This window comes from Schistocerca cancellata, chromosome 3 (genome assembly GCF_023864275.1).
Source record: "Schistocerca cancellata isolate TAMUIC-IGC-003103 chromosome 3, iqSchCanc2.1, whole genome shotgun sequence".
Classification (NCBI taxonomy): Eukaryota; Metazoa; Arthropoda; class Insecta; order Orthoptera; family Acrididae; genus Schistocerca; species Schistocerca cancellata.
This window is the reverse complement of record NC_064628.1, coordinates 97927809-97950943: the sequence shown is the minus strand read 5'-3', so window position 1 is coordinate 97950943 and position 23135 is coordinate 97927809. Positions and strand designations below refer to the sequence as shown.

The 23135-nt window shown below is 44.5% G+C and overlaps 1 protein-coding gene across 5 annotated transcripts in view; it reads right to left on the bottom strand.

Moving 5' to 3' along the window:
- The window catches only part of LOC126177098 (transmembrane protein 47), a 370462-nt gene that overhangs the window by 93413 nt on the left and 253914 nt on the right, over positions 1-23135 (bottom strand). The window contains exon 1 of one of the 5 annotated variants that reach the window (XM_049924358.1): positions 2564-2992. The exons of the other annotated variants lie outside the window; for them this stretch is intronic. The gene's annotated coding sequence lies outside the window, so the exon portion shown is untranslated. Of the gene's footprint in view, positions 1-2563; positions 2993-23135 lie in introns of those variants that run through there. 5 annotated transcript variants of the gene reach the window in all.

Genomic DNA, 23135 nt, shown 5'->3' with positions numbered 1-23135 from the left:
TCTGATTTAGGTTTTCCGTGATTTCCCTAAATCGCTTCAGGCAAATGCCGGGATGGTTCCTTTGAAAGTGCACGGCCGACTTCCTTCCCCGTCCTTCCCTAATCCGATGAGACCGATGACCACGCTGTTTGGTCTCTTCCCCCAAACAATCCAAATGTCATTTATATCCATTACAGTAAAACTGTGAACAACGTTAAAAACAAATGGGGCGATCAAAAAGTTTCCGTTCGAAGACAGTGCAGTCCAGAATAGGAATGCCAATTACGCAACATCGCTGTGGGCATTGAGGCTATCATCCCACCGACGCACCAGATTGAAGACACCAGTTTCGTAAAACACTGTGTCCTGCTCCGTGAAGTAGCCGGAACTGCCGGCTGCACATCATCGTCCGACAGGAATCTTCGACCTATCGAGGTCTTTCTTAAGGGATCGAAGGCGTGACAGTCACATGGGGACAGATCAGGACTACAGGGCTCGAGTTGGCGTAACTTCTGTTAAGACATTAGCGATATGGGAACGTGCGTTATCATGGAGCAGCAGCACCACCCATTGTCGCAGGTGGCTTTCGACTTTCTCCAATGGATGTCTACCGGTGTCTGTGCTCCGGTAGCCCTCCCCCCCCAAAAAAAGTAACCTCACTTTAGTCCTGTTTGGACGCATTTGGAAATAACGTCGCCGCTTTTCACGTTCCCACAGTCACCGCGCGTTCGTCAGAAAGACAAGAATGCCACATGAATCCCTAACCCAGTCCTTATATATCCGCATTAGAGTCGCACTACATTGCATGTATGCAGCAGCAACGCCCTCAAACGGAAATTTTATCGCCTCTTATAGATATAATTTGTTGATAAAAATGTTTTCAAAATGAATGTTTGAAGACAGGTGTTAAATGAAAGGTAACACTAAGATTTCTTCAGTAAACGCTGTAATGGAGACCAATACTGCGTATTCTGCATGTCAGATGGTTATTTCCCATCAGTAACAACGTTTGTCTAACCTCGGAGCGGATATGATTGAAAGCCAACGTAGCATCATCGCAAGGCGGCGCTGATATAATGGAAATGCTAAATTACAATGTTGTGAGATCTCCGCGAGTACCTTCGACACCTTTATTGGTACCCATAGAGCACACGCGCTCGGCAAAACGTGTAATGATATGTACTTTAGTCAGATATGTCGGCAGAATAAGCGTCAACAAATTGATAGATTAATCAAAGGCCAACTGTTTTAACCTTGTCCTTCAACAACCCGTCCACCGTCCCAAACAGAAAATAGTTCAAGTTTTCCTTAAGAGCCTGTTTCGCGTTTCCGTGGCACTAATAATTAACACAACAGGTCATTACTCCAATAAGAAATTATCTCTGTGCACTGCCGTAACTACTTCCTCAACAAGTCTAACTTACAAGAACGGTATGCAAAGCAAAGATGAATCCTCTCGTGAGAGTCATGCAACAGATATGGTATTATTACATGCGACAAGAGCTATCATTAATCCGTTCGCGACGTCTGAGAAGACAGACTAAGCGAACAAAAACTGCTTACGAATCTTGGCATTATCGTTAACGTACGGGCGTAAACCTGTGGTCACACTGAAAAGTCTGAGCCTACAGCAGTGCGTCAATGCCCACACAAGAACGAACAAGCCAAGTACATATTGTTTTACCGACAGTACAGACGCAGCAAGACTGTTTTCCAGCGGCTCCAATCAGATCAGAGGGTCCATTTCAAACAACGAAAAACAGTTTACAGCCGCAACACATCGCAAATGTTATACAATTGTCTTATACTAGGTCACACATTCAGAAATTAACTCTAAATAATCACCAGCGACACTAAATTATGGAAGATCTGAAGAATTAAAAATTTCCAGTTGGGGAACTAATCAAAACGCTGCGTCTATGGGCGTAATAACTAGTTTTCTACCGTCTTCAACTTATATATGATAAAGCGCCAGGGCATTACAACTTCCCTTTCTCCGTTACTGGTGGAGAATAATTTGAAGTAGGGTTGACACTGCAACGAAATATGACTTCCTCCAATTACTGATCCGCTATACAATATAGGAGGAGGAAATCAGATACCTATATCGTTTCAGGCGGGCGTCATTTCTCGAAGTGTTTGCCCCTATACAGAGGAAGAAATCGCACTGAAGACCAACAGAGTCGACTGCGAGAAAACGTCTATGGCAGTGGTTCCTGTGGAAGGAACGGCCGTCAACTGTGGAGACTAATAAGCAAGACCCTCCTAAGCAGTTCCATTATGACAAGCAAGGACCGCCACCACTGCGAATCGGCAGGTCATTTCTCGAAGTGTTTGCCCCTATACAGAGGAAGAAATCGCACTGAAGACCAACAGAGTCGACTGCGAGAAAACGTCTATGGCAGTGGTTCCTGTGGAAGGAACGGCCGTCAACTGTGGAGACTAATAAGCAAGACCCTCCTAAGCAGTTCCATTATGACAAGCAAGGACCGCCACCACTGCGAATCGGCAGGTAGACACACATGCTGCACACCAAATCTGTCTCTCCAGTGAATTGATTCACCCGACACTTACGTTAACACACCTGGAAAGAAAGCAGTTTCGTCGCGCGTGCTTCTGACCGGCCGCAGCAGGATGAATAGGAATTACTGTATTTACGGCCGGAACAAAGGCACAGTCTCGGCAGCAATCGCGAATGCAGCCTTTTCAGTCTGTGGGAGTAGCCTCCTCTACTAATCGACTAGTGCTCTGACTTCTGAATACGCATTCTGAACGTCGACTGCAGAAACTTCGGAACCTCAAAGAGCGCACGCACACACGCAGTCGGATCGCGAGTAAAGAGCCGGAGGAGCAAGTGTTGGCAGTGTGTGGAGCCCGGTCCGGCGGAGGAGATTACGCCTGCTGCAGACACTGGCCGTCGGAAGAACGAATCGACTGGACTGGACTGGACTGGAGCCTTACTCGACACGTCGCGAGACACGCGAGAGGCGGCGCGGGGCTCCCGCGGGATGCGAGCGACGCGGCGGCCGACTGGCGGCGGCGGCAGCCCCCGCCCGCCAGCGGGAGGCGGGGCGCCCGTGACGTCACGCCCAGATCGATCCCGAGCGAGCGCAGGCTCGGACGCCGCGCCGCGCCCGCCGGATCGCCGCCCCCGCGCACGCGCACTGCCTGCCTGCGTTAAAGCCGACGATCACCTAACTACTCTTTATCGACAGCATCCGAGGGTTGCCGCTTATCTGGCTTCTCCGAGATACGATCACCGATGCGCTGCTGCGCGCCGTGAACTATAGAGGACAGCAATGTAACTACCTCGAAACAAAGAGCTCTCCAGGGCCTAATCACTTGCCGTTATACACGGAAATGGGCTTTTGAGTAGTGCAAACAGGAGCAGCCAAAGATTTGGTGCTGCATCAGCGTTTTGCACAGCAACACGCGCACGTCGCAAACAGTGGCTTCCTTCCTTCCCACTACAGTTCCCAAATATGACGAATCAGAGAACGGTGGCACTGCGGTTGCTTCGTACTCGTCGACTCGTTCTCTCTTACTGAAACGTGAGGCTAGTTCGGCTTAGTAAAATTTTGGAAATTTGTGGTATGGTCTTATGGGATCAAACTGCTGAGGTCATCGGTCCCTAAGCTTACATACTACTTAATCTAACTTAAGCCAGGGACAACACACACACACACACACACACACACACACACACACACACACACACACGCCCGAGGGAGGACTCTAACCTCTGACTTAGCACAGAAGTTGAGCGTATGACGTTGTTGTAAAGGAGCACGGACAGGGCAAAGATGACCGACTCTCGGCATCAGATAACCTCTGACGAAGCAACGTTTTGAGAGATTGTGGAGAACAAAAGATGAACGTTAAGTTCTGTAGCGTGTACAACTGCAAATGTGCTCCATGAGAGGAACAGAAGAAGTTCGATGCGACAGCCCTCGCTTCTCTCGTTGTGTTCTTATTTACTCTACTTTTACTGTGAGGAAACAAGTGCACTGGCAAACTAATACAGTGCATATAGCAATGTCACTGTTCCATTCCTTCGACAAAAAACACGTTGTGTACTCTTTTGGTTATGTTAACTTCCGCTTATGGGCTAATTGCAGGTTGTTCAAATGGCTCTGAGCACTATGGGACTTAACTTCTGAGGTCATCAGTCCCCTAGAACTTAGAACTACTTAAACCTACCTAACCTAAGGACATCACACACATCCATGCCCGAGGCAGGATTCGAACCTGCGACCGTAGCGGTCACACGGTTCCAGACTGTAGCGCCTAGAACCGCACGGCCACTCCGGCCGGCTAATTGCGGGTTGTGTAGTGTATCATTTGTTCTAGTAACTTTTTCGAAGACTGCTGCAATGTTATTAAAATTATTGACCATCATTTATAGGATACCCTTCACCAACGTGTCCTTTTTTCCTTATACTGCCGTCAACGGACACAGCAATGTGTCTAAAGCGTGTGTCTCAATGTAATTGTTAGACATTATCTCTACAGAGATTAAATACTAAAACACAGCGCCGGCTGCGGTGGACGAGCGGTTCTAGGCGCTTCAGTCCGGAACCACGTGGCTGCTACGGTCGCAGGTTCGAATCCTGCCTCGGGCATGGATGTGTGTGATGTCCTTGGGTTAGTTAGGTTTAAGTAGTTCTAAGTCTAGGGGACTGATGACCTCAGATGTCAAGTCCCATAGTGCTTAGAGCCATTTCAACCAAAAACACAGCACTCTTTGAAAAGACACACGCACACACACACGCGCACACACACACACACACACACACACACACACACACACACACACACACACACACACAGAGAGAGAGAGACCACATTATATAAAGTAGTGTGTGTGTGTGGGGGGGGGGGGGTTTCCTCCCACGCCCCTGGGTCAGTGGCAACCAAATTTGGCACAGAAAAAGCAGGCCTCAAAAGTATCAGTACCTTGGGTTTTATAATCTCCTAGCTCCAATAGGAGTTACGGTAAATGCAAAAAGGTATTCTTGCCAGCCCCTCGCATATGCTGCCCTGCGCGACAGCCATGATGTGTCGGAACAGTATCGACCTGCCAAATCAGCCTGTTTTACAGAGCTGCCTACACCTCACTGCCAAGAAACAAGTGTTCCGGACCTCGACATGTAAGCTGCCTTGCATGACACGTTTGATGTGTTTCAGTACTCGGAACTTGGTCCTGAAACTCATTGAAGAGTACACGTTCTTTCAGTATGATGATGCTTGTTATCAGTGCAAGAAGTATTCGTAAATGGTGCAATTTGCGACAGACTGGCGTCCCTAAAAGAGGACACATTGTGAGGACTTTCCCAGGATGCATGTGCAAGGATCTGAACCTTTCCGGGAAGAGGGAATACACTGTATTTACACTGGTAGTTTTTTCCAAATGTCACAGGGCTCATGCTAAAGCCACAGCGTTTCGTTCCCGCTGGCGCCAGAAAATATGAATTCTTCCTTTTCTCAACGTACTGCTCAATATGTTTGGTCATTTTTTTTAAGTCACCTGTTCTTCCAGCAGTTGACGTGCGACCACTGTACGAAATTTATCTGGTACTACACTGAAGCGCCAAAGAAACTGGGTATGGGCATGCGCATTCAAATACAGAGTTATGTAAACTGGCAGAATACGGCGCTGCGGTCGGCAACGCATGTACAAGACAAGTGTCCGGTGCAGTTGTTTGATCGGTTGCTGTTGCTACAATAGCAGGTTATTAAGATTTGAGTGAGTCGGAACGTGGTATTACAGTCGGCGCACGAGTGAGGGTACACAGCATCTCCGAGGCAGCGATGAAGTGGCGATTTTACCGTACGACCATTTCACGAGTGCACCGTGAATATCAGGAATCCGATAAAACACCAAATATCCGACATCACTACGGCCGGGAAAAGATCCTGTAAGAACGGGACCACTGACGACTGAAGAGAATGGTTGAACGTGACAAAAGTGCAACCTTTCCGCAAATTGCTGTATATTTCAATGCTGGGCCATCAACAGTGTCAGAGTGTGAACCATTCAACGAAACGTCATCGATATGGGCTTTCGGAGCCGAAGGCTCACTCGTGTACCCTTGATGACTGCACTACTAAAAGCTTTACGCCTCGCCTTGTCCGTCAACATCGACACTGGACCGCTGATGACTCTAAACCTGTTGCATATCATAAATATCAAGTATCATAAATATAACACGTTACCCAATTTCTCCTCACAGTCATTTTAAACACTGATGAGATTATCAGTGCTTGCCCCAAATTTAAATACACCTTAGCAATAAATAAACTGCAGAAATAATGTTTCAACACTTACATGCTATCCGTCTTAGTGTTTCAGTGTTTTTCTGTAAATTGTCGCTTTTCATGAAACCCACTGTGCAACCCGTGGTGACCCAAATAGAGCCCTTTGCTTTTATACCCATAGATTAACAGTTCTGGAGTTCATATGGTGCACGTTTACACTAAGTGAATAAAAACGAGTCATGGGCGATGTGAGCTGGAATGTAAGTCATTCAACTATTTCACAACGCCTCACCTGCCAACACTGTGCAGAAGCACTGTCCTGCTTATTTTTAACCAAGGAAAATCTGAAAGCTGCCGAACTAGTTTATTCATCCTGCCAATGTGTAGATCTCTCGTGGTCATTGCTATTCTAGCACAGTAAAGGTAATATGATACTGTACACCCCTGCCCTTTCGGTTTAACTACTATGTCGGCCACCTGCGTCCTGTCGTGAGGCGCACACAGAAAACCAAGTGTACCGCCCCAGCATGCTGTCACATCTCTCTGTCGGACACAAGGATCATGTGAGAATGGGGAGACAAGTGATTTGGAGGTGGTGCACAGCAAGCTGCGTTCAAGGAAATCCATCACCATCCACCTCACGCCAGTCACACCGATGGAATTAAGTGAACAGGAACAGGGCACTGTCCACTGACGTACAGTTTCCTCCTCCAGTGCGATGCTCCACCGACGTGCGAAGTTTGTGGAAACTACTTCTGGTAGAACTTATTGTAAGTGGGCGCCTGGATAGCCATGCGTGTAAAAGCGCCGCTTCCCAGATGGGGAACTACGTCGGCCACGGATCGAATCCGCCCAGCGGATTAACGACGAGGGTCGGTGTGCTGGCCAGCATGGATGTGGTTTTTATGCAGTTTCCCACATTCCAACAGAAGAATACCCCACTGGTCGCTGGTTGAGATGGAGCTGCATCCACTGACAGCGAGGACTCCTCTTAGGTTTGGAACAGATTTCTCATTCATAAGGTATGCACCTCCGTTCCAGTCCCTGATAGGATCTTTTTTTCGACCACTGTTCTTAAGCCGCGTTATGTGGCTGCGATTGTTACACCACTCCTCGTAGCCAGATTGGACAGTCCACATTGATATACCAATAAATTATTCACGGTGTCGTCTAGAGAAATTACGACAGCTCTATTCCGACATTCTTTCACGTACCCAAGTATCTGATCCATGTTACTGTGCCGATTCCATACAATTGACTGGCACAGAAGCCACTTCACTTCCAGACAAGTCAGCGATGGTGGGTCAATGACCACATCGTACCAGTTCTATCCCATCTAGATGCTCCAAAGCGATCGATGTGGTAATACACTGACTAGCGAGATTAGCTGAACCAATCATAAGGACGATTTTCCAAACGACGGATGGATTTTAATACGCGAGACAGCTGCAGTCAACTGATCTTCTGTCAGCACAGCCAGACATTTGAACAAATCTGTTAATGTTTGTCCCTGACGTATCGTCGTAACAGTTTCGCTTGCGAGAGCGGACATCAAGATATGCATGCTGAATCCAGGGCGCTTATGAAAATGCTGTTGAGTATCCTAAATCCGTCATCATCGTACTTCGCCACTTTAAGATGTTTCTGAATGGACAATCTAGCAAATGGAGGACTCTAAATAATGGCCTACTTCAGTCCTGGCTCCCATTCCGTTGAACCTGTATATCTGTGACACGCCAGACACGGATTCCATGAAAATCCATTACGCAGACGATCCACCATTAGTCTTCCGGAGTGAAGATCTTAAACACTGTGAGAATATGGTGACAAGAGATCTGCCGAATTTGAGTCATTACTTCCATAAGTGGAAATTTCATGCCTAGCCTAAATAAAACTGGGGTTACTGCATTCCATCTAAATAATAATGAAGCGCAAAGGAAGCTACATGTGCCTTTCTATTGCATTGAAGCACCCCATGACTACAACCCAATACATCTAGTAACCACTCTGGATCGGTCCTTAACATTCAAACAATTATGCATCAAATTATCTAAGAAGCTTGACTGAAGAGTGAATCTACTTCACAAGATTGCTGGAAGCACTTAGGGCGCGGATACCTTTTTTTTGGGGGGGGAGGGGGGGAGGGAGGTTTCATACACTACATCAAACGCGAGATGAACCAACCAATTATCTCCATTTGCCTAAGAAAGAGAAAATGTGAAATATTGATACTTTGACTCTGTTCTGTAGGATAGTTACACTACGACGATCCTTTTTTTCGGTATACAAATGGTTCCTAGCCCAAAGGCTACCCAGAACACTTGACCCTACCTTTCTATCACCAACAGAATCCTAGGTGGGAGCCCACGGTTTTATGGGGGGCGTTTTGGAACACATTAGGCAGCGCAAGCTATTGCATCCTTATCGATACGTTCTTTCGACATCACCTCCAAGTGGCGACGACCATCGAGCGGACATCCATCCGACAATGTTCCCTTGGTTTAAGATCCAACAAATAAGATTGAGGAATTCCAACTACCGCGTCAAACCTAGTCGAAGCTGAACTGCCTCAATATGCAACAAGGGAGACTTCCGTTCATGTGCTGATTAAGATTGTGGCGTGGAGGAGCAAACAATAGAACACATTGTGAAGGAGTGCCTACTTCGAGCATTTGATGGTGATTTGACGACTCTACACCAAGTGATCCCGAATGCTCTTGACTCGTTCTAAAAATTGGATATTTCCATTTGACTGTAGATACTTCAGTGTACTTTTAATACCACACGATGTATTATCATCAACGTCATCGAGCAACACATACAGCACCACGATCACCGCAGCACGGGTGTGAGAAGTTTCAGGTATTTAAACTGTCTTAGAACCAGCATCCGCAGCACTACTCGGTTAATTTGGAGCACGACTGCTAAGTGTATTTCTAGGGAAAAAGCGCCGCTGCAGGAAACTGAACAAAGAGCTCACTTAGCACTTGAAACAAAAGAACTCCGATTAAAAGGGCGGAAGGAGGAGGAGGAGGAGGAGGAGGAGGGAGAGTTGGCGCGGCGGCGGTGATTGCAGCTATCGCGGCTGCCGCACGCAGAACAAAGGACGGCCGACGGCCGGCAGCCACCGCCGCCCGCCCCCGCCGCCGCGCCTTACGCCAACCAGGCTGGTTTGCTGCTCGACAGTTGGAGGTCTGCGTCGATGCATACATCCGCAGATACCCCCGGCAGAAATTGCTCAGCAGGTAAAAGGCTGAGCCGATGCGGGTATCCACCGGTATGCCAGCGAATATCCGCAAAAAATATTTCGTTTTTCTTAAAAGTTGCAGGTCAATATCAGCGCAACGAGTTGCGTCTATCTGCATAAAATGTGATCAATAACAACTATTATTATCGTTTGAAGTTATTAATAAAGGACATTAATGTCTTGTAGAGGCAGTGATCATAGTGAATATTTTGTGAATAGCTTATTAAAATTTCTTTACTTATTACGTCGTTTCGCCTACTGCCATCATCAAATATCAAAAAGCTTATAACATACAAAAGAAGGTTATCTGTCAATACTAAACTCTATGCCTAATTTTGTCAGTCGCCCCTATTAGACATAGGTTTTAGTACTGACACACGGCTTTCTTTTGTAGGTTCTAAACTTCTTGATACGTGATGGCAGTAGTCAAAACGCCGCATAAGTAAAGAAATTTTAGTAAGCTATCTCGACTGCCTTATTGACAAAACATTGCCTGAAGTGTGTAATACACTGAGGAGCCAAGGAAACTGGTACACCTGCCTAATATGTAGGGCCACCACAACTCTACGTGGCATCGACTCTACTAATGTCTGAAGTGATGCAGGAGGGAATTGACACCATGAATCCTGCAGGGCTGTCCATAAATACGTAAGAGCACGAGGAAGCGGAGATCTCTTCTGAACAGCGCGTTGCCCGGCATCCAGATATGCTCAATAATGTTCATGTCTGGGGAGATAGGTGTCCAACGGAAGTGTTTAAACTCAGAAGAGTGTTCCTGGAGCCACTCTGTAGCAGTTCTGGACGTGTGGGGTGTCGCATTCTCCTGCTGCAATTGCCCTAGTCCGTTGGAATGCACAGTGGACATGAATGGATTCAGGTGATCACACAGGATGCTTATGTACATGTCACCTTGTCACCTGTCACAGTCATATTTAGACATATCAGGGGTCCCACATCACTCCAACTGCACACGCCCCATACCATTACAGAGCCTCCACCAGCTTGAAAATTCCCCTGCTGACATGCAGGGTCCATGGATTCATGAGGTTGTCTCCGTACCCGTACTAGTCTACCACTTTTTGAAACGAGACTAGTTCGACCAGGCAACATGTTTCTAGCCATCGACAGTCCAATATCGGCGTTGACGGGCCCAGGCGAGGCGTAAAGCTTTGTGTCGTGCATCCAAGCCCATATCGATGACGTGTCGTTGAATGGTTCGCACGCTGACACTTTTTGATGGTCCCGCATTGAAATCTGCAGCAGTTTGCAAAAGGGTTGCACTTTTGTTACGTTGAGTGATTCTCTTCAGTTGTCGTTGGCCCCGTTCCTGCAGGATCATTTTCCGGCCGCAGATATGTCAGAGACTTGACGTTTTACCGGACTCCTGATATTCACGGTACACTCGTGAAATGGTCGTACGAGAAAATACCCACTTCATCGCTACCTCGGAGATACTCTATCCCATCGCTCATGCGCCGACTGTAACACCACGTTCAAACTCACTCAAATCTTGATAACCTGCCATTCTAGCAGCAGTAACCGATCTACCAACTGCGCCAGACACTTGTTGTCTTACATAGGCGTTGCCGACAGCAGCGCCGTATTCTGCCTATTTACATCTATCTGTATTGAATATGCATGCCTATACCAGTTTCTTTGGGGGAATGGACTGTCACTATATTCGTTTCAATGCACACTAAAATGATGCATGTAGTATTCAATGAACTGTGGATGAAGCTCGACCAACAGGCATTACATGCATTGAGCGAAAATAATAGTGCATTGAGAATGGCTAGTTTCTAGCTCAAATCTAGATTTGCCAATAAAATTTAAAAAGGACGACTGACAGCTGAAATCTATTATTTACAAGTCAACATAACAGTCGCTGCGTGCAACAGTCTTCTGAATAGAAGGTAGTCTGAGTCATCTTGTGTGGTTGGCTGGACGTTTGTACACCAATGTTGAGTTGCAACACACACAGTGCCATGGATTCGCTTGCTCAATACTTCTCACTCACTGCGGTGTGGTACATCGTGTACAGTGTCTCAAATATAGGACTGTTCTCGCGTGACGAAGTACCCAACACAGTGATTCCTGCCACCCGGGCGTTTGTAAGTGAATCAGTTTTGTGTATTTTGCAAAAAATGATACATCGCCTTTTTCGTAGAAAATCTGCAATCAATGCTTGGACAACATTTTATTGCCCGTGTAAACTGTACGTATTCTTAAAATTTTGTAAAAAGTGCACGCTGTAGTCTTATGGGCTATATGAACAATGTGGATGTTAAAACACCAGTATGTTGTTCTGTGAACTAGCATGTAAATTTGCTGATGAATAGGACAGATTACTCTCGGCACCGTCATACTCTGACCTGCCTATAGTACGTATGGGACCGAAATCACAATTTTGAAAATACATGCAATTTGGACGGATAATAAAAACTGTTTCGTAAATTCGTAGTGGCTTCTACTGGCTATGTGTGTTCTACAGTTTGTTCGTTACACGTTTCACAAATCACATTCTCGATGTATGTTATTATGTGATGTGAAATGTGTCAACAGAAAAAACGTGTGTACGTGCGCGCGCGCGTGTGTGCGAGAGAGAGAGAGAGAGAGAGAGAGAGAGAGAGAGAGAGAGTGCAAATTAGTGAAAATTTATGTTCTGCAGAGGTGTGAGAGGAGTTGGGGGTGGATTGCGAATTGATATATATTTTTTGAGCGGGCGTAGGGGGGAGGGGGGGTGATTGCAGGAACGAAACCAAGGGGACGTTTGGCACCAGATACAAGGAACACATGAGAGCATGGAATTATAACTTTTGCACAACACTTACACCGACCCCAACATAACCTTACCACAGACATGGAAATCGTAAGACTAAACAACAACAAAAAGCACTTCCTCACCTTACAGGAGAACTACCACGTTCAAAAAAAAAACCATAGTGGCTCCATTTACCATTACCATCTTCTCCCAGTTTCTTTCTTATAAATCACCTTCCCCACAAAAAATAATAAAAATATATCGATCCACAACTCGCAATCACCCCTCCCTTCGCCTCAAATCTCCTCTCACATCTCTGCTGAACATCCAAGACATTGTCACTAATTAAATTACTTCGTATAATCACAGCTGTTTCTTCACTCACCTGCTTAATATCACTATTTAGGATCTATTAAAGACAAGATTATTTTGTTCTACCACATCTTTGGAATGTGTCACCAAAGTTTATTGACCAATTGTTCGCTTGTATGAACAACTGTTGTAATTTGTCTATAACACATTAGTTAATGTGTCACATATTTTTAGCTTAGTTAAATAATCTCACACCGCATTTACAATGAAATAATCCCTCATGTTTTATTCTCAATTCTAGCATTAAACAATTTTCATCTCTGTAAACGTAGATACTCTGTAGATGCACTAGTTTAAAATTTTTGAGTCAACAAAATTTAACTGCTCCACACACTGATGTTTCTACCTGATGATAGCGTTGACAGCCGAAAACCTGTTTGTGAAACAGATTGTAAATATTGTAGAATACCACAGCAGTGTTGTAGGTGTTTTCATTCATAATGCATAAAATATTCTACCAACAGCCGACGGAACAGTCAATTAATGCAGGTAATGTAAAAAATTGTTCCTTCTCGTGTTCTACTTGTGACTATCTGTTACTCTACAACTCTGACGGATTGTTTATAAATTTCATAAAGTGAATAGATGTACTGTGAACCCGTAGTTAATATTCCTACTCGCTCAAAGGAAACCTGCAAGATGTATGTGAAGGAACTGCAGACATAAATTTGTTTTCTTTTGTGCAATGAATACTTTTTCTAAGTGAGGAATGACCCCGGAATATTATCCCATATGACATTAGTGGATGAAAATACATAAAATGTTACCTTACTACCGCTAGTATCCTTAAGTTCGGAAGTAGCCGAACATAATCAGTTTTTGCAGGCATACTATACGGTTTTTCCAATTTAAGGTTTCATCAATATGCACACTAAGAACTAAGAACGTTCGACTTTGTTTATTATTTCTTGTTGGTACGTATACTAAATTAATAGGAAGTGAAATTTTTGACAATTCCAAACTAAATGCTGTATGTTTCTTCAAAATTTAAAGCTAGCTCATTTGTGCATAATCTGTCAGTAACTTTCGGCAGCATTTGCTAGTTTCTCTGTCGGTATTTCTGCGGCCGGCTTCACAATAATGCTTGTAACATGAGCAAGTTAACTTCCCTGCTGACAAAAATGTCTTACAACTAACTTTAGGGCTTTTCTTGGGAGCAAATTCGCCGCCTTTCATAAAAGAGACAAGCAGGAGAGTAATGGCTTTCAGCGACTGCGTTCTGATCTGCTGGAGTTACGTTTTTGCTCTTAGTCATATTGTAAATACACATGGCTTTCGCTAAGCGGCAAATACTGCTTATAATACTGTGCTGACGGAGGAAGACCTGCAGTCAAAATCCTCTTATTTTGACACTAGTTATTTCAATATGCAAATTCGAGAACTATGAAGTTACTTACATTCCAAGATTGAAACTCTGGTGAATACCTATGAAAGGTCAGAATCAATGAAATTCCTCTCTTGTTACACTTCAAACTCAGTAATCAAACGTTGGAGTACTTTTGTTTCTTTACAGTGTGAACGTTAGCTGCAACATGAAATGGAAAGGATGAATGTATAAGAATTCTTAGTACACGGAACTTCAATCACGTACTGGTTATCTTCGAGATGTGATAACGAGTTGTGTATTCACGAGTTACGAGTTAAACGGCGGTTTGCTGACAGAAACAACCTGCAAGTAAGTGTTGTCAGTATGTACTGCATCTATTTCCAACGGAACTTACTTTATTCAAAACCAAGTTACTACTTCATTCATGGGCCAGTCCACGCCGCACGTTAAAAAATTACACACGCAACTCAAAACCTGATCAAGTAGCTACTATGTTTGCGATTAATGCTGCCCTCTAAATTATTCTTAACACTTCTGTGTGCCCGTAGTATTACGTTGTCTTCAATATTGGAAAGAATGCCATGCCCTCACAAGTAATGTGGTAGTTAACATATGACATTCCTAATCATCTTTTCCCACTTTGGCTAAGTAGGCGGCACACAAGGACCAGTTGAAATAATTTTTGAACCACCCTCTCTCCTGTGCAAATATACAAGAAATCTAAAAATGTCACTGGGAAAGCAGCATAAGAAAATAGGCAATTTGTTTATTTTCGAGTAAGTATCTCTCTTTCACTGACGGTATTTGTGTGATTGTTCTGCGGACACACACACACAGTATCTACAGAGTTAAAGTTGGTTTGAACACACATGGAGCGATTTAAGCCATCAAGGGATCCGGGGACTTAAAAGTTTTAAATAAAATCCGTACCACGGTGAATACATAAAAGTATTTCCCAAGTTGAAAAATTCACGTAAAGTAACATTAAAAAAAATTAAGACGAGCGACATCGAACTCCGATCCTTCGTGGCTTGGTAGTTACGCGGATGCCATACCTCAGAGACACACAACTGAGAAAAAATGAAAGTAATCTACCTGTGCGTCACTGAGTTTAACCGTTCGAAGAAAATCTACACACGGTAATGACAGGTGCAGCACTAACGGGAAATGCAGGACAGGACTTCAAGTAAGAAGACGTAACTTACAATGGAAATGTCAATTTTGCAATTACTGGCCTCTTGTTTCGTCTGATGCTTTTGGGAAGACTGAGCTGGGTACCTCAGACCACAGATTCCTTTCATTATAGAAGCGTTGGCACTTGCGGACTACTAGAGTAGTAGAAGGAGCATATGCCTTTACTAACCTGGAAGCCGGCTCTCTTGGTAACTAAAAAGCTGAAGCCATTTCTGACGCAAGGGACTCACCTGAAAGAAAAACAAACAACAAGAATCATAAAATGAGACAGTCTTTACAAACAGTATAAATACTAAAACTGACTCGTCTATATCTACATCCACACAGATACTCTGCAGGCCACAGTACGGTGCGTGGCGGAGGGTACCTTGTACCACTACTATTACTAATTTCCTTTCCTGTTCCACTCGCAAATAGAACGACTGTCTATATGCCTCCGTATGAGCCCTAATTTATCGTGTCTTCGTCGCCCTCACGCGAAATGTATGTTGGCGGCAACAGAATGGTTTAGCAGTCAACTCCAATGCCGGTTCTCTAATTTTTTTCAGTAATATTTCTCGAAAAGAACGTCGCTTTCCCTGGAGGGATTCCCATTTCAGTCCCAAAGCACTCCATAACACTTACGTGTTGTCCGAACCTACCGGTAACAAATTTAACAGCCCGCCTCTGAATTGCTTCGGCGCCTTCCTTCGATCCGACTTGGTACGGATCCCAAACACTCCAGCAGTACTCAAGAATAGGTCTCATCGGCGTCCTATATGCAGCCTCCTTTACAGATGAACTACTCTTTCCTAAAATTCTCGCACTACACCGAAGTCGATCATTCGCTTTCCCTTCCACAGTTCTCACTTGCTCGTTCCATTTCATATCGCTTTGCAACGTTACGCCTCTACACCCATCTTACCGGAAGTAAGTGATGTCAGTTCACTGTATAAATGAGATGTTAACAACTGCTTATCTGTTCTGTTTAGCAGAAACATTTTCCTAGCTTTCTTGAATGATCTGTTAACTTCCGTAATCATAGTTGCTATAATGACATCATGATCGCTAATCTCAATTTCCATACTGACACTGTCGATGAAGTCCGGCCTACTCGTAGCTACAAGGTCTAAGATATTTGCATTGCGTGTGGGCTGCCGAGTGAGCTGCTCTAGGAAGAATTCAGGAAAGTATTTCGCATGACTGTCTTTATCCTCCGCAGTGAATCCATCGAGATCCCAGTAAATACTCGGCAGGTTTAAGTCGCCTCCAACTAGTATTGCATGATCTGGCTATTTAGCACTATTAACCGTACTTTCTTTGAATGACTCTTAGAACTGTCTTAGCACAATCGTGTGGAAGGTAAAAATATCCAACAATTAACTTTGTTTCACCTCTCACACCAGTTACAAGCCACCAGATAACTTCACTGTCACACTCAATTTCGACCTCAATAGAGACATTTTTTCAATTGCAATGAACACACTCCCTCCGAAGGCCTCTAATTTGTCATTCCGAGACATGTTCCACGACTTGCTAAATATCAGAGCTTTCCACCTAGGGTTTCAGCCAGCTCTCGGTCCCGAGAATAATTTGAGCGCGATAACTTTCCTGGAGGGAAGCAGATTCGGGAACTTTATTACGAATACTTGGACAGTTTACTGATAAAATTTTGACACTCTAAGACTCTTTATTCTTAACGCCGTCTAACTTCCCTTGCTGCATATCGAATGGCGAGTGTTCATCTGAGCACCTCAAACTACCGTCTAGCCTACAAAAACCCCTTATGTGCACCCCACAAGTACTCTGCTACCCGAGTAGCTGCTTCCTTTGTGTAGTGCAACCCTCACGGGGAGTCCTACAAATCCCCACACGATAATGCAGGTCTAGAAATCTGCAGCCAAGGGTCGACGAAGCCGTTGGTTGAGGCCCTCCACCTGGCTGCAAACGAGAGGACCCCGATCAACTCCAGAAACAATGCTGCAAATTACGAGCGAGGCTAGCAGTCTTCACCATCTCAGCCAGCCGATGTATGAACTGAGATCCAGGTGACATGCTTCGTTGGTGCCGAAGTGAGCCACAACTTGCAGACGACTGCAGCCAGCACGCTCGACAGCCGCAGGCAAGGCCGCCTCTACCTCTCGGATGAATGCACATTGGCTTTCTTCCCAGCACTGAACGCTATCTGCCTAAGAGATCCCATAAAGCGCCTAACGTTACTGTTCCCGGTAACAAGCAAAACTACTCCCTCCCTTGTGCCTGCTCGGACCCTACTGAACAGCAGCCACCTGTCCACTCACAGGGTGAATGGACGATGCCAGGCGACCAGTCTCCACACTGACCCTCCGCCTCGAGCGACACGAAGGTGTTACCATCCGCCACTCACCCTGCTGTGAGGGGGGATCCACCGTGTTGCGTGCACTAAGAGGTGCCTCGGAAGCAGAGTCCGTGGGAAGAAGAAGAAAAAAACAAACAAACAAAAAAAACAAAAAAAAACGACACCTGAGGTGTCCCACGCGGCGCGCTAGTTGATCCGCCACCGCTACAACCCGAAGCAGCAGCCTGAAGATGCCTGACGGTAGCCAAAAGCACATTCAGCCGTTCGCGAACTGCGGCCAACTCCTCCTGCATCCGCGCACAGCTTTCACACATCCTAACCATCCTAGCAGGACTAACTAAAGAAGTAAACTTTATAGTAAAACCAGACAATCTTAGATATGCAACTTGCTATATTCCTGATGCGTCAACAATGGACGCGGATGCGTTAATGAGCTACGTTGTTGGCTATTCAGTGAACAACTACTGCGCTAGAGAGTGAATGAATTTATAGTTACTAAAATGCCAGATTAAATCTCTTAAATAGAAAAACACGCACGAAATTTAATAAACACAGTATGAGGATTACACAAAAATGAAACACTTAACTTGCCGCTCTGTAGATGTATATCAGCTGGGAGCTGGACACAGACTAACTGGCTTGCTAAACGAACGGACGGCTGCTTTCAAAACAAAACAAATGAGCAGCTAGTGCGCTACAGATTGAATGAATTTACACTTACAAAAACGCAACTAACTTCTAATCATAGCTCACAACTATGAGGCGAGGAGAGTGGGCATCTGAGGCTGGAAGACGTACTAGGGAGAGCACTGAGAGTCTTCTACTGGACGGGTTTGAGAGCATTGAACTATCACATAGTAATTCAGTGTCCTCGTTACAAGAAGATACATGGGTGTCATCAATGAATCACATACAATGCACTAATGTTTTGTCTAAAGAAAAAAAATCAAGTAACAGCGAACATAATAGCAAGTGTCACGTACAACGTGAATTCAGACCAAATGAATCTCAACCTTGTATTGTTCAGTTCAAAAGCGAGCAATTGAGCATTTTCTACATGTGAAGTACTTCACTACACAGTACCTTTTCTCTGCTAGTCCATTTACTTTATAGGCAATAATAATACTACTACTAACAGTTTTCTCCACAGTGGTCTGCATTATGATTTAATATAAAGCCCTCTAGTTGCTTTCCAGGTTTATATGCGACGCTACAAGAACAATGAAGCACTTTCATCGAGACCACTAGAAAGATCCAGCACTCTTCTACGTAATATTATCCCCATTGTCAAGACATATCGCGAGCATTCGAAGGGGTGACACGCACATGAACCCCCGTGAATTCCAAAGGACAGTCCTAATTATTAAATAAACTTATATCGTCGCGCTTGGTGCTTTTATTTGGAAGTAAACTTAATGTAAATAAAAAGGAAACAATCTCCTGAAAAGATTCACATTCACTGAACCACATGGCACCAGTTACATCAGGCCTTTTATCGACGAAAGTCGATATTTCCACATTTCTACAAACTATTTTAAATTATCAACAGTAAGAGCTAAAAGCCTACAAGCAACTTGCGGATCAAGTTTGCTACTATATATTCATATTTTTGTAGCTAATCTATGTATGGATAGAAACTGGGGTTGCAATTCAGGCAGGTAAAGCGTCTCACTATATTTGAAAATATTATTTTTATTCCATCCGCTGCCTGAGAATCTCAAAGTAGTAATCCCAAAGTACTTTTAATTACACGTAACACTTACAGAATCTGCTAATAGGTTATCTCACATGTTAAACATAACGCGATATATACTTCTGATCATATGCAGTTCTCTTAGAGTGGGAAACTACTACTTACAATAATAGCTTAAGCTACGACAGCTTTCTTCCATAACCGAACAATTCACGCCAAATGTCGGTTTAAGTCACCAACCACATTTGAGACCACTGTTTAACATTCAAAACCGCTGTTTAATGAGTTGGGGTGGTTGTACTTAAGTGCCAATAAATCTACTCTATCGTGAGGGATGTTTTTGCTAACAAGGAAAGGTTTGAAAAGTACAGCTGAATCAAGGACGATAGAACAGCTGAACCAAGGACGATGAATAGACTCAACAGGGAGAACACGTCCTTGTCGACGAAACTGGACAACTCGATGCGGCAATTGTTTTCAGCGGGCTTCCGTAAGAAATGACAGGTGATGTAGTGACAAACAATGTATTCACAGAGAAGGAGGTTCTCTCCTTTTATAAACACTCTGCAAACCAATGAAGCGCATGGTAGTGGGTACTTAACATTACACCATATATTAGGGTTTCTTTCCGTGAAGAATGGCTGCTGAAAATCCTCTGTGAGCGCTGTAATTAGTCTTATCTTCACGGGGCCATACGTACCAGCCTGTAGTACACCTATAGAGCATTCACTTAATACTGGTTATTGAACATCTCGAAGTAGGCGAGACAACAGGCGTATATCTTCCAGAGTGTCTATTTTTGATTTTTCAATGTTCCGTGACACTCTCCAATGAGTCAAACAAACCTGTGATAATCCGAGTTGCCATTCTTCGTACGCGTTCCGTCTCCCCTGTTAGTCCTATCTGGTTTGGGTCCCAAATAGTTTAGCATTATTCTACGACAGGATGCACAAGTGATTTGTAGGGTGCCTCCTTTGTAGACTAACTGCATTTTCCCAGTAACCTACCAATTAACTGAAGTTTGCCACCTGTCTTTCTTACGACTGAGTCTATGTCGTGATTCCATTTCAAATCCATATGACATGTTACACCCAACCAATTGTCTGAGTTGATTGATTCCAGCTGCGAGTCACCGACACTGTAGTCACAGAATATTACGTTTCTACGTTGAGTGACGTGCGTAATTCCCATTTCTATAAATTTAACGCAGTTGCCAATCTTTGCACCACTTTTTTAACCTTATTAAGGATTGATGGATATTTATGCAGCTTTTTCATATAATACTTCATAAAAGACAACATTTGCATAATGTCTGTGCTTACAATTAATATTGCCTGACATGTCATTAATACACAGCTGTCCCAATACACTTCCTTGGGGCACGCCTTAAGTTACTTCTGTCTATGACTATCGACCCACGGTAACATAGTCTAAGGCGCTGCTGTCATGGACTGTGCGGCTGGTCCCGGCGGAGGTTCGAGTCATCCCTCGGGCATGGGTGTGTGAGTTTGTCCTTAGGATAATTTAGGTTAAGTATTGTATACGCTTAGCAGTTAATGACCTTGGCAGTTAAGTCCCATAAGATTTCGCACACATCTTTTTAACAAGATAACATGTTGTGTACTTCCTAGCAAGAAATCCTCAATAGATTCACACATTTTGTTTGACAGCCAATTTCTCTTGCATATTAATCTTATTCACAGAAATATTGAACTGTGATTGTTTCAGAAATGGACCGATTTAAGGGTACGCAGTGGCGAACAACACGCCGCTAGCAGCGAGCAGCACAGTTTTGATGACCGGCGACAAGACGTGGCACGAACTCCGATACCGAAAAGGTTGGAGAGTTATTCTGACTAATGACCGCTCGAGTGCCCCCTCAACTCAAGGAGACTGGTCGGAGCTGGATGCAAGGCGAGCGTATCTCGTCCAGTAGAGTTCCAGACACGCTTACACTGATGAGCCAGAACATTAGAGCGAACTACTTAACAGTGTGTGGCCTGAACCGAAAACTGACGGTACGTTTCAGGATGTATGTGGCACCGTATGTCTACGCACATGCAACTCAGTTCCCTTGGTTTGTAAACGCGGGGCTGGCGCCCAATATCGCCCCAAATCTGTTCCATCGATTCAGATCAGTCGAATTTGGTGGCCAAAATATAAACGTAAGTTCACTATCACACTCCTCAAATCACTGTAGCATATGGACTGTTATCCTGCTGGGAGGTGCCATTGCCGTCGGGGAAGACATCAAACATGAACGGATGCTTTGGTGCCTTCGAATACTCTCTCATGTTCCACGAAATTCCATGTGTTCATATTACCACCACCCACCCGTGACCGTGGCGAAGTGCACTTTTTGAGCAGAGTTTGCCTGGATGAAGGCGTACGAGTATACGGACACGACCGGTCTTGTCTAACAAGATACGTGATTGGACCGTGGATCAATGGAAACGAGTCACCTGATGATCTACCTCGATTATACTGTGCCACTGAAATCTTAACTGATGACGCCGTTTGGTTAACATGGGAACAGGAAGGGATCGCGTTCCGCGGAGCCCCATGTTCAACAATGTGCCCCGCAACACTTGCGCCTGCACCAGCACCGACTTCTGTTGTCAGGTCTTCCATACACCGCCACCTATACCATTTTACAGAGTGAGCGAGCCTTCGAGCTCCAAGTTCTGTGATGAGGCGTGGACGACGTACATCTAGTCGTCCAGTCATGGCTTCAACGATTTTCCATAGATGCTCACGATAGCAGCACGCGAACGGCCGACCTGCTTCGCCGATTACTCGCTGCTTTTTAACAGACGCCGATTATTTCATTCGATTTCCCTGTTTCCGTCCGGCCATCCTGATTTAGGTTTTCCGTGAATTCCCTAACTCACTCCAAGCAAATTCCGAGATGGTTCCTTTGAAAGGGCACGGCCGATTTCCTTACCCGTCCTTCCCTAATCGGATGAGACCGAAGACCTAGCTGTTTGGTCTCTGCGGCCCCTAAGGCAGTTAGAAACATTTTCCATTCGTCTTTGCTTTGTTAATATACTGACATCGATCAACGTTTGCAGCAGTGTGGTAGTAAATGTGTGTAGTTAACACAGTTTTATTATTGTTAATATTATAACGCTACAGAGTTACGTCATATATATTTTATTTCATAGAAATACTGTATCAGTGGACCATGATCTGTAAACGTTACTACATTCAGCAATTATTAAATAAAAATAGTAAAATAAGACTAGACACGGCGTTGATTCTAAATTAATGTTAATAGAGAAGTGATGGGGAAGGACGTAACACAGATACTTTCCAGAGACGTTGGAGCACGAAGAGAGAACATTTCGAAGTGTTACTTGAATGGAACGCCGTCAGACCTTGTAAAAGTTACCAATATGATGGCCGAGCGCAGTTCGCGGGCATATTCTGGGTGAACGACGCTTGGAATATTCCACCGTTTAGGTCGTGCATGCATCGTGCTTTGCCAGGGTTTACAGAACGGCATCACGAAACCACTGAAAGCTACTGTAGTGCGTGCGCGTGCAACTAGTTTCGCTTAAGCTACCTGCGTATACCATTACGTCAGGTTAAAGGTAGGCTCCTTGGTGGAAAGCATCTGATTACTGCTTATAAATGCGTCCACTGCATCATACATTTTTGTATCAGTCTTAAACTACAGTTTATGATAAGACCTTTGTGAGACAGTCTTCAGAAGAGTGGAATGGACTGTCCTTTCGTGCACTTTGTGACTTTTCGTGTCTGCCTTCTGTAATTTACCTGTTGTTGATTTGATGCCTAAATTGATTAGTTGAGCTACGTTCCTTCAAGTTTAACAACCGAGTTGTGTTTGAATTTGGCCTGAGAGAGACTACTACTTGTACGTTGGCCAGGTGTTTCGTTGTTCTCGTTACAAATTAGTTGTTCCGCTTTCTAATGAGGTTCTCTCGTTTGAGTTCGTAACTAAGATGCCACGAAGATATTTGAACT